Genomic DNA, 10,395 nt, shown 5'->3' with positions numbered 1-10,395 from the left:
CAATTATGTTCTATTCGTAATCATAAAAATGTATAATTATACATACAATCAGCAATATCAGTATACTATAAAATATTATGACTATTTGTGATGTTAAATATAAGCCTTACTCTACAGTATCACCAATTTCCTGATTACATAGTTTTCTTACTACTTCTGGTCCTGTCAGACTTACTCGTGCTACTTCATGTTTATGATCTAATGTAAGTAAATGATATTCTACCTAAAAAAATGAAGACACTTTTAAGTCATGCAAAAATATTGTTACATAAAATATTCACATCTACACTCAACAAAGTCAACTTATCATGCTATCAACAAGGATACTATATAAAAAAGTTGTCTTATGATTTTCACTTCATACTGTGCTTGTGTATCATTGTAGACTAAGGTTTTGAGAAAAAAGGAAGAAACTATAGCCATTAACACTAGAAGCTCAAACCCAACTATGATGTGTAGAGTAATTAAACTCAATAGTCAATATTATGGTCATCCATTGCTTTTGATACACTTAATATAGTTGATATTAGCCTCACAATGTCCACAACAAACAAGTAAAAGCACAAGATTGTCAGGTATTTGGTCTTAAGAATGTGAGGCCCAAGAATGTGAGGCTAACTTAAAAAACAATAGAAGCACATGATAAAACAACCCAGCTGCCAGTCATACAATGTGTAATTTCATTTTATTTCTCCAATATACAACAATAGAATAAAAGATATATAAGGGACATAGATTATGTAACCTTACATATCAAGTAACCTCAAACAATAGGATTGACATGGAATTGAGTTCACTGTGGGTATATACTAGATCATGATTTATCAACGAAGATATTATACATTACATACTACAAGTTGTAGGAAATGTTCTGTTTGTAGCAGGACACAGGTACATGTGATAATGTAGTTAGCAAGTGTACAGAAGGAAACTGAAACTGCTATACTAGGAAAATGTTTTAGCAGTTTAGGTATGGATATCATAACATATCAGAAGTGAATGTAGCTCTGGATAATGCTTATGAAAGTGATCACATACAATAAAATCAGTTGAGTTTGAATATTTTGAAGGTATCAATAGCTAGTTATAGAATCTGTTAAATTAATTAATTAAAACATCTTATAAAAATTTCTGTGTATACCTAATTGCATTCTAGTCCTGAAAAGATAACCTTATATAAAACAACAGGATTTACCTCATCTCCCCATTTCAAGAGAATATCCACTGATGTCTTTATATTTTTTTATAAATAGAAATGAATTGCAAAATTCCCATCTTGTGCACAATCCAAGTATTCTTCTTTACTTGTTCTAATGATAGAACATCACTGTATCGAGTAAATCCCATTTTTATCAGTCTATTGTTGGAACAAACTACATAGAAATAAAAAAGATATTATAAGTTTTACTAAATGTACTTTGTCTCATATCATGATTGTCACAACTGCTTTGATAAATACTTATAGTCTGCTGGGACTATCCAGTACATGCTTATAAATGACTTCCAAAGGTGTTCATGTAATAAATGATAAAAATATTGGAAAGAGGTCATCAATGAGTAAAATCTACAGAGAGTTTACATTTCCAGCTTTCTTTCTGGATAGTATGAAGTTAATATTTATAATTACATTATATTGTATATTAATGTAGACAGCTTAATGGTACTATGTTGATCATGACATTTAGCAGATAAGAGTTTGTTAATACATTTTAATAGATTCCTTGCCCTTACTTAAAAGGATAGCTATGATATATAGGTCATACAAAATTTTATAGAAATATAGCCATGCACCTCCTTGCAATGCAACCTCTATAACAAAAAAGTAGCTCCTAAACCATAACACCCCTAGATTATCAGAACCTAAATGTATTAATTTCGTATTGAACACTTATATGGCTAACAACAAAATCACTGATGTATGAAGGATAGGTTTCAAGCAATAGGTCTGTATTCTCACTTTCACAGTAAGATTATCATGAATATAACCATAGGTTAGTAATAAAGCTTTTAAAGATAAAATAACTAAAATTAATATAATTTTTCTTACACTCTCTTTCTTAATAACCTTTTTTAATGTTGTTATTAGAATCTGCTCCTTCAGTATGCACGACCTCTACCCTGAGGATTGAAACGTTGACAATTATAGACTATAACAGTTGAGTTGCTTCTTTATTCGGCAAAAAACGTATTTACTAACTTCAATGAATTTTATTAAGTGTATGCAGAGTAGGTGGGATGATTGACAAATTAGAAATTAATTATAAATTATTACGGTCCGGTCTGGAGGATGTAACATGATTCAGACACTAAACAATAAATTGTGATAACAAGATTTGATGGATACATCACTAGTAGTCAAATTATAACAATTTTAGACTATACCACTCCTGTTATTAATATACAGTTTTATCTAAATTATACTAAATTTAATTTTAATTATTACATATTATGACAATCTCAATTTAAACTTATAAACAAAACAATAGATTCTATTAAAGTACTTCTACATCATAGACATGAATGAGATTGTCTGTGTAGCCAGCAAAAGACACATACACTCTAGTCCATCAGCACTCCAGGAGAGACACATACACTCTAGACCTAACCACATAAACTTCAGGTTTGATCTCATCAACTAATGACTTGCTCTCCAAATCCAATAAAAAAATTAATATAGTGTTTCCATGTAAATACATAGGAAACCTTTATAGACTGTCTTCTTCAGAGTCAGTGCAGTGTATTTAAGTTCAGAGAAATCACACAATGGACATTGTAGTAATCACAGTTTTGTATTCATATTTTGAACTTACCCATACTTTAACATTGGGTCCAGTAGCAGCACAGAGCCAGTATCTATTAGGACTAAAGGCTAAAGCATTAATGGTCTCTGATGCATGAAGAGTATAAAGATGTTTGCCTTCATTGAGATCCCATAACATAGCCATCCCATCCTAAGAAAGAAAGAAATGTATGAACATGTAGTCTGCAAAATGACTTTACAAGTAACATTTTTGATGATATTATTATCATGAGAATGGTAGGTCCAATTTAACTCTTAAGTCAGTAGATTCAAAAGAAGTATAAAGCTATACTTGACAATAAGTTGAGGTAACTAGCAATAACTCTTTGAGTTAGTAATTAATCTTGTTAGTGAGTAGCTGTTTCTTAGTTATTAGGACAATCAGGAGCTATTCTTACTAATCAGATCTTTTTTTTTCTCAGTAACCCGGTAATTGAGCATGTATATGACTTTATCTAGTCACACCCAAAAAGTGTTCTTTCTTGTTGCAGCTTCTGAGAAGTATTCTTAAGCATATAACATAGGCAAATATTTCAGTGGAAGTCATGGTCGTCCTAAAGGTTCCAATGGGATGTTTATAAAGCTAGTCATTCACTAAATGGAGTAAAGCAATCTTCTGCTAGCCTCTGTAAAGTCTAATAACCTTTTAAACCACCAGCAATCTAAATATCATTAGATAGCTATAGCTGACAGGTGCAATGATATTGAACACTGAAAACATCTTTATCAACAACAATGTGAGTTCATATTATAAATGACATACACATATATATATCTGTTGTCAAATCAGTGGATTATTACACTCAACAGTAGCAAAGTTTGGATTATATATTTAAATCACTATTGGATGTTTGTTACATTGTTCAGTCTTCTTTATCTTTTTGTAAATGTTCTTGTATGCACAGATATTAGAGTATATGTGTATAGTTACATTTACAATTTTATATTCTTGTATATCATACACATGCAATATTGACTTTGACGAGAATTAATGCAATGATATTAGTAGCTATACAATGATTGGAGATAAGATTCTAGACAATATGTGCACGTGTTAGAAGGATGTGGTTTAAGTTATTTTTTTCACGGCGAAATTGAAATGATGTGCTCAAAAAATCACTTAATACACACACAAACTAATTACATAGTTCATATACATATTATAGTATTCTATAGTAATAATCTATAATATTAAACTAGTTCAAATACTACACACTAAGTTATTATTAAAACTGTTTTAGTTAGAGAATATACTGAACTAAAATGATGTCTCCATATCAACTTCTTTGTCCTTTTTCTTAGATGTCTATTAAAGATACAAACAATACACATATTAAATATGTTATAAATTATATAATAATATACATAATACTCAATAACATTGGATGATATTTTTACTCCTTAAATTTGTAGTAAAATAATTGTCAATGATAACTTTATCTTCAATGAGTATCATAAATGACAATGGAATTATTAATTACAAAATTGTCTTTGAAAGAACAAAATGTGCTTTTAAAATATTCTAGTTAGATAGTAATTAATATATATATTGATTAAGATAATCAAATATATATATATCAGTTATATGGCTTGTATAACTCAAATAAGTTGCAAAGCAATAATATATTATTGTATAAAGCCATAATTACAAACAGTGAGACTACAATAGACCAATTTCCATCATTTTTATGACGATAAACACAATCACTGAATTATTATCATCACAGAACTACTAATGAAAGCATATTTGTATTGTTTTTACAATATTATATTATTAATAATTCAATCATTGGATTAATTATCATCACATATACAATTGTAGGACCACTAAAAAAAGCAATGTATTATTTATATTCTTTTTACAATGTTATATCAAAAATAATATGATCATTGATTATTAATGATACATTGTTAAATCATTAATAATAATACATAGTTGGATATTTTTGTATATCAATATTAACATAAATATTGATATACAATGTATCCATAATCTAGCAAGTCTATTAAATAATGAGGTTTCTTAAATGTATAAGTTACCAGTTGTCCAGAGTGTAATGTTAATTCATTACATGCAGCAGGTTTTGGATTATGGATATAAACATGAGGGGAGCCTCCAAAATGGACTCCTACTTCAGAATTACATTGTGTTTGAAATAACAGTGGTGGAAGTTCTACAATAGTGTAGTATAATGTAAGGTGATAATCATGTGACATACCAGTGATATTAATGGTTGTAGGAATGCTATTAGGAAATGTACCAGGAGTATATACTGTAGTATCATTAGACTGATAGGATATCCCTAATTTAACTGTAGCTATAGCTAGTGCACTAGAAAAAGAGAGAGAATATAGGTTATCGTGTCTAATACACTAACATTGTCCAATATCCATTGAAAACTATAATATTGACAATGTTGTGATGATAGCACAAGGAGAAGATCTTCAGTCAGCGAGACATCACGGATGTTGTCACCAAATATCTTTGATATAGTTAGTTAGTTAAGTTGAACTGACATTAAAGGAACTTCCAATATGTCCTTTAATTTTGACTTTTAGCAACTAAAACTTAATATTAACTTTACATTGGATTGACTGACATTTCTTGTAGTTTAAATAAAGTCAAGATTTATTAAAAATAAAAAAAAAACATGTTGTGTTGCCCAAACGATTCCTACTCGCTCACCCACTCAGGCTTCTTCCACTTAGGCTCCAGGATTCCCTGCTATTGCTAGCTGGGACCGCCACCTGGCTTGGTAACCCTCGTCTTCGCGAGGTAATCCTGGCTGGAGCATCGCCCTAACTTAAAACAGCCGTACGGGATTCCAGCTCTTAGGGAATGTCGCATTCAGGAACCGGGAACCACAAATACACCAGCCTCTTCTCGTTTTAAAGGGAGACTACCAGCCCTATCCTAGTCGGCCTTTCGGATACTCCGTAGAGTATGCTGGTAACCATCTCAGAGGTCTGATGCATTGCAGAACGCTGGCCCACAACACAACCTATCCAAGTTGGTTTTCATTTCTTTTTATATGTACTGCAGATTTTGTCTTCATGCTCTTGTGGGGCGCACTGTTTGTCGCCTATGAATATCATTAACGCTAGTTAGCATCTGTGAGCTATTTAAATAACTAAAATTAAATTATATTTTTAAAGGTCAAGAATAAAACTAGTCCTGCTTAAGCAAACTATAACAACACTACTAATTATTTTAATTTTTGTCATTATTTATTTTATAGGAACAACAAAAAAGAAACAATCTTTTAAGTAGCAAGTTTAATTCTATTAAGCCACACAGTTACATGTTTGTTAAATGTCATCTAATGGTGTTTTGAGACCCACATCTGTCCCACATGATCCTGTCCATTTAACAAAAACATGTACAAGGGAAAGTATTTGATATTTCCTTGTTAGTTTCAATTTATAGAACTTAATTTGCAAACAAAAGAGAAGGTTGGAATTTTTATAATTTATTATAGTTAATGAACATGTGTAAATCAAGTCAATTTGGAAGACAACTTCAAAACATGATTATTCAGGTGAGAAGTATGGATGTGTTAATAAACATCATAAAATTTATGATAAGTATCTTGTTATACGTTATTGTGTTAATGTTATAATAGTTGAATCCAAGCATTTGGTAATGCACAAACAAGTCTTAACAACAACTCCAGTCGATTTGGAAAATTTATTTAGTTAATGTTTACATCACAAGGACGTATTATTGGAGCTGGTATAGAACAATACCTTTTAGAAAAAGTCTCGTGTTTGTCGCCAGGGACATGAGGTTAGTTGGCATGACACTGTAGATGTTTGTAGTTGGCTGTGACTTCCTTCCAAATTTGGTAGTACATTACATTTGTTTTTGTATCCTATTAGGAACGAAATTTTCACATCTTTTATTACTTGTTTGCTGGTCTGCCTACTGACCAACGGAAATCATTTAGACTAGAGGTATATTTGTTAACGCATCAATTGTCAGCATTCTTTATCTCGTCAGAATCCTGAATTGCATCGATATCTTTCTGCATATAAGGATATTATAAATGATTGCAACTCTAATTATAGCAGGTATGGCTTGTTCCTATTGGGTATCTGTTGTCTCATACTCTCATACACAGAGATTCATGAAATCATAATTACAAAATAAATAAGTCCTTAGTAATATCATAGATATTAATATCTGTGATTATATCTGTGATTAACTTTGTAATGGGACTGTTATATGTCTGTGGTTAATTTTTTTTAATGAGTGTTATCAGTTAATGATGAAATTTCTCTTGTCAATCGATAAAAGTAACAGATGTTACCAGCAACATGTATTAGACAATCCAGTTCATAATAAATACTGTTAGATTCAGCCTATAAAAGTAATGGACATATAAATTAAAAATTGATGGATGCATACTGGATTCCAAGTTGGAAGTGGTACAGTTTAGTAATTTTTCCTGTATTGTCATCTAAAAAACACAATTGAGCTACTGTTTCTTCTCCTTCAGGTAATGTGATAACAGTATATAATAAATCTAATTCATTTTCATGATCCAAGTCTTGAATAGCCGACTATATATTATAGAACACATTATCATTAATTTTTAACCCCTCTACTACAAAATCTCCATAATACGCTGGTTCTGGTTTCTTTCTTTTAATAATTCGTCCTCGACTAGAAACTTGTGGCTATGGCAATGATGTCAATATGATGTAATTATGATATCATTATTTTTACCACTTCTGTATCTTGTTCTGTTTTCAGTGCTTTGAAATTAGTCAAATATTGAAGAGTCAAACCCATTTGTTGTTAATCTATAACACCTGATGATAAATACATGAGTAATTGCATTAATGGTGGGTGTGGTTGTTACATGAGGGTACATCCACTTATATGAAGTATACGTTGGTAGTCTTCAACATTAACTTTACCTTGTATTGACTGACATTTCTTGTAGTTTAAATAAAGTCAAAATTTATTAAAAATAAAAAAAAAAAAACATGTTGTGTTGCCCAAACGATTCCTACTCGCTCACCCACTCAGGCTTCCACTTAGGCTCCAGGATTCCCTGCTATTGCTAGCTGGGACTGCCACCTGGCTTGGTAACCCTCGTCTTCGCGAGGTAATCCTATTTTGAACTGACATTAAAGGAACTTCCAATATGTCCTTTAATTTTGACTTTTAGCAACTAAAACTTAACATTAACTTTACTTTGGATTGACTGACATTTCTTGTAGTTTAAATAAAATCAAGATTTATTAAAAATAAATAAAAAACATGTTGTGTTGCCCAAACGATTCCTACTCGCTCACCCACTCAGGCTTCCACTTAGGCTCCAGGATTCCCTGCTATTGCTAGCTGGGACCGCCACCTGGCTTGGTAACCAAATGATATTCTACCTAAAAAAATGAAGACACTTTTAAGTCATGCAAAAATATTGTTATATAAAATATTCACATCTAGAGTCAACAAAAGTCAACTTATCATGCTATCAACAATATAAGGATACTATATAAAAAAGTTGTCATACAATTTTCACTTCATGCTGTGCTTGTGTATCATTGTAGACTAAGGTTTTGAGAAAAGGAAGAAACTATAGCCATTAACACTAGAAGCTCAAACCCAACCATGATGTGTAGAGTAATTAAACTCAATAGTCAATGTTACGGTCATTCATTGCTTTTGATACACTTAATATAGTTGATATTAGCCTCACAATGTCCACACACAAGTAAAAGCACAAAGATTGTCAGGTATGGATGCATACTGGATTCCAAGTTGGTAGTGGTACAGTTTTAGTAATTTTTCCTGTATTGTCATCTAAAAAACACAATTGAGCTACTGTTTCTTCTCCATCAGGTAATGTGATAACAGTATATAATAAATCTAATTCATTTTCATGATCCAAGTCTTGAATAACTTTTTTTTAATGAGTGTTATCAGTTAATGATGAAATTTCTCTTGTCAATCGATAAAAGTAACAGATGTTACCAGCAACATGTATTAGACAATCCAGTTCATAATAAATACTGTTAGATTCAGCCTATAAAAGTAATGGACATATAAATTAAAAATTGATGGATGCATACTGGATTCCAAGTTGGAAGTGGTACAGTTTTAGTAATTTTTCCTGTATTGTCATCTAAAAAACACAATTGAGCTACTGTTTCTTCTCCTTCAGGTAATGCGATAACAGTATATAATAAATCTAATTCATTTTCATGATCCAAGTCTTGAATAGCTGACTATATATTATAGAACAAATTATCATTAATTTTTAACCCTTTACCACAAAATCTCCATAATACACTGGTTCTGGTTTCTTTCTTTTAATAATATGTCCTCGACTAGAAACTTGTGGCTATGGCAATGATGTCAATATGATGTAATTATGATATCATTATTTTTACCACTTCTGTATCTTGTTCTGTTTTTCAGTGCTTTGAAATTAGTCAAATATTGAAGAGTCAAACCATTTGTTGTTAATCTATAACACCTGATGATAAATACATGAGTAATTGCATTAATGGTGGGTGTGGTTGTTACATGAGGGTACATCCACTTATATGAAGTATACGTTGGTAGTCTTCAACATTAACTTTACCTTGTATTGACTGACATTTTCTTGTAGTTTAAATAAAGTCAAAATTTATTAAAAATAAAAAAAAATGTGTGTGTTGCCCAAACGATTCCTACTCGCTCACCCACTCAGCTTCCACTTAGGCTCCAGGATTCCCTGCTATTGCTAGCTGGGACTGCCACCTGGCTTGGTAACCCTCGTCTTCGCGAGGTAATCCTATTTTGAACTGACATTAAAGGAACTTCCAATATGTCCTTTAATTTTGACTTTTAGCAACTAAAACTTAACATTAACTTTACTTTGGATTGACTGACATTTCTTGTAGTTTAAATAAAATCAAGATTTATTAAAAATAAAAAAAAAACATGTTGTGTTGCCCAAACGATTCCTACTCGCTCACCCACTCAGGCTTCCACTTAGGCTCCAGGATTCCCTGCTATTGCTAGCTGGGACGCCACCTGGCTTGGTAACCCTCGTCTTCGCGAGGTAATCCTGGCTGGAGCATCGCCCTAACTTAAAACCAGCCGTACGGGATTCCAGCTCTTAGGGAATGTCGCATTCAGGAACCGGGAACCACAAATACACCAGCCTCTTCTCGTTTAAAGGGAGACTACCAGCCCTATCCTAGTCGGCCTTTCGGATACTCCGTAGAGTATGCTGGTAACCATCTCAGAGGTCTGATGCATTGCAGAACGCTGGCCCACAACACAACCTATCCAAGTTGATTTTCATTTCTTTTTATATGTACTGCAGATTTTGTCTTCATGCTCTTGTGGGGCGCTCTGTTTGTCGCCTATGAATATCATTAACGCTAGTTAGCATCTGTGAGCTACATTGTTTTGAAATAACAGTGTAATGAAGACTGTTATATGTCTGTTAGGCATTAATACTTTATTTGTTTGGTGATTTTTATATATGAAAAACTGTCAACATATTTATTACTACTGTATCACTGCATGAAATAATGCAGTCTTCTTTGAAACTTGTTTTAGATTGATAAATATTCAATTTTCTGAAACATTG

This window comes from Gigantopelta aegis, unplaced genomic scaffold (genome assembly GCF_016097555.1).
Source record: "Gigantopelta aegis isolate Gae_Host unplaced genomic scaffold, Gae_host_genome ctg3370_pilon_pilon, whole genome shotgun sequence".
NCBI lineage: Eukaryota > Metazoa > Mollusca > Gastropoda > Neomphalida > Peltospiridae > Gigantopelta > Gigantopelta aegis.
This window is presented reverse-complemented; position numbering follows the sequence as displayed.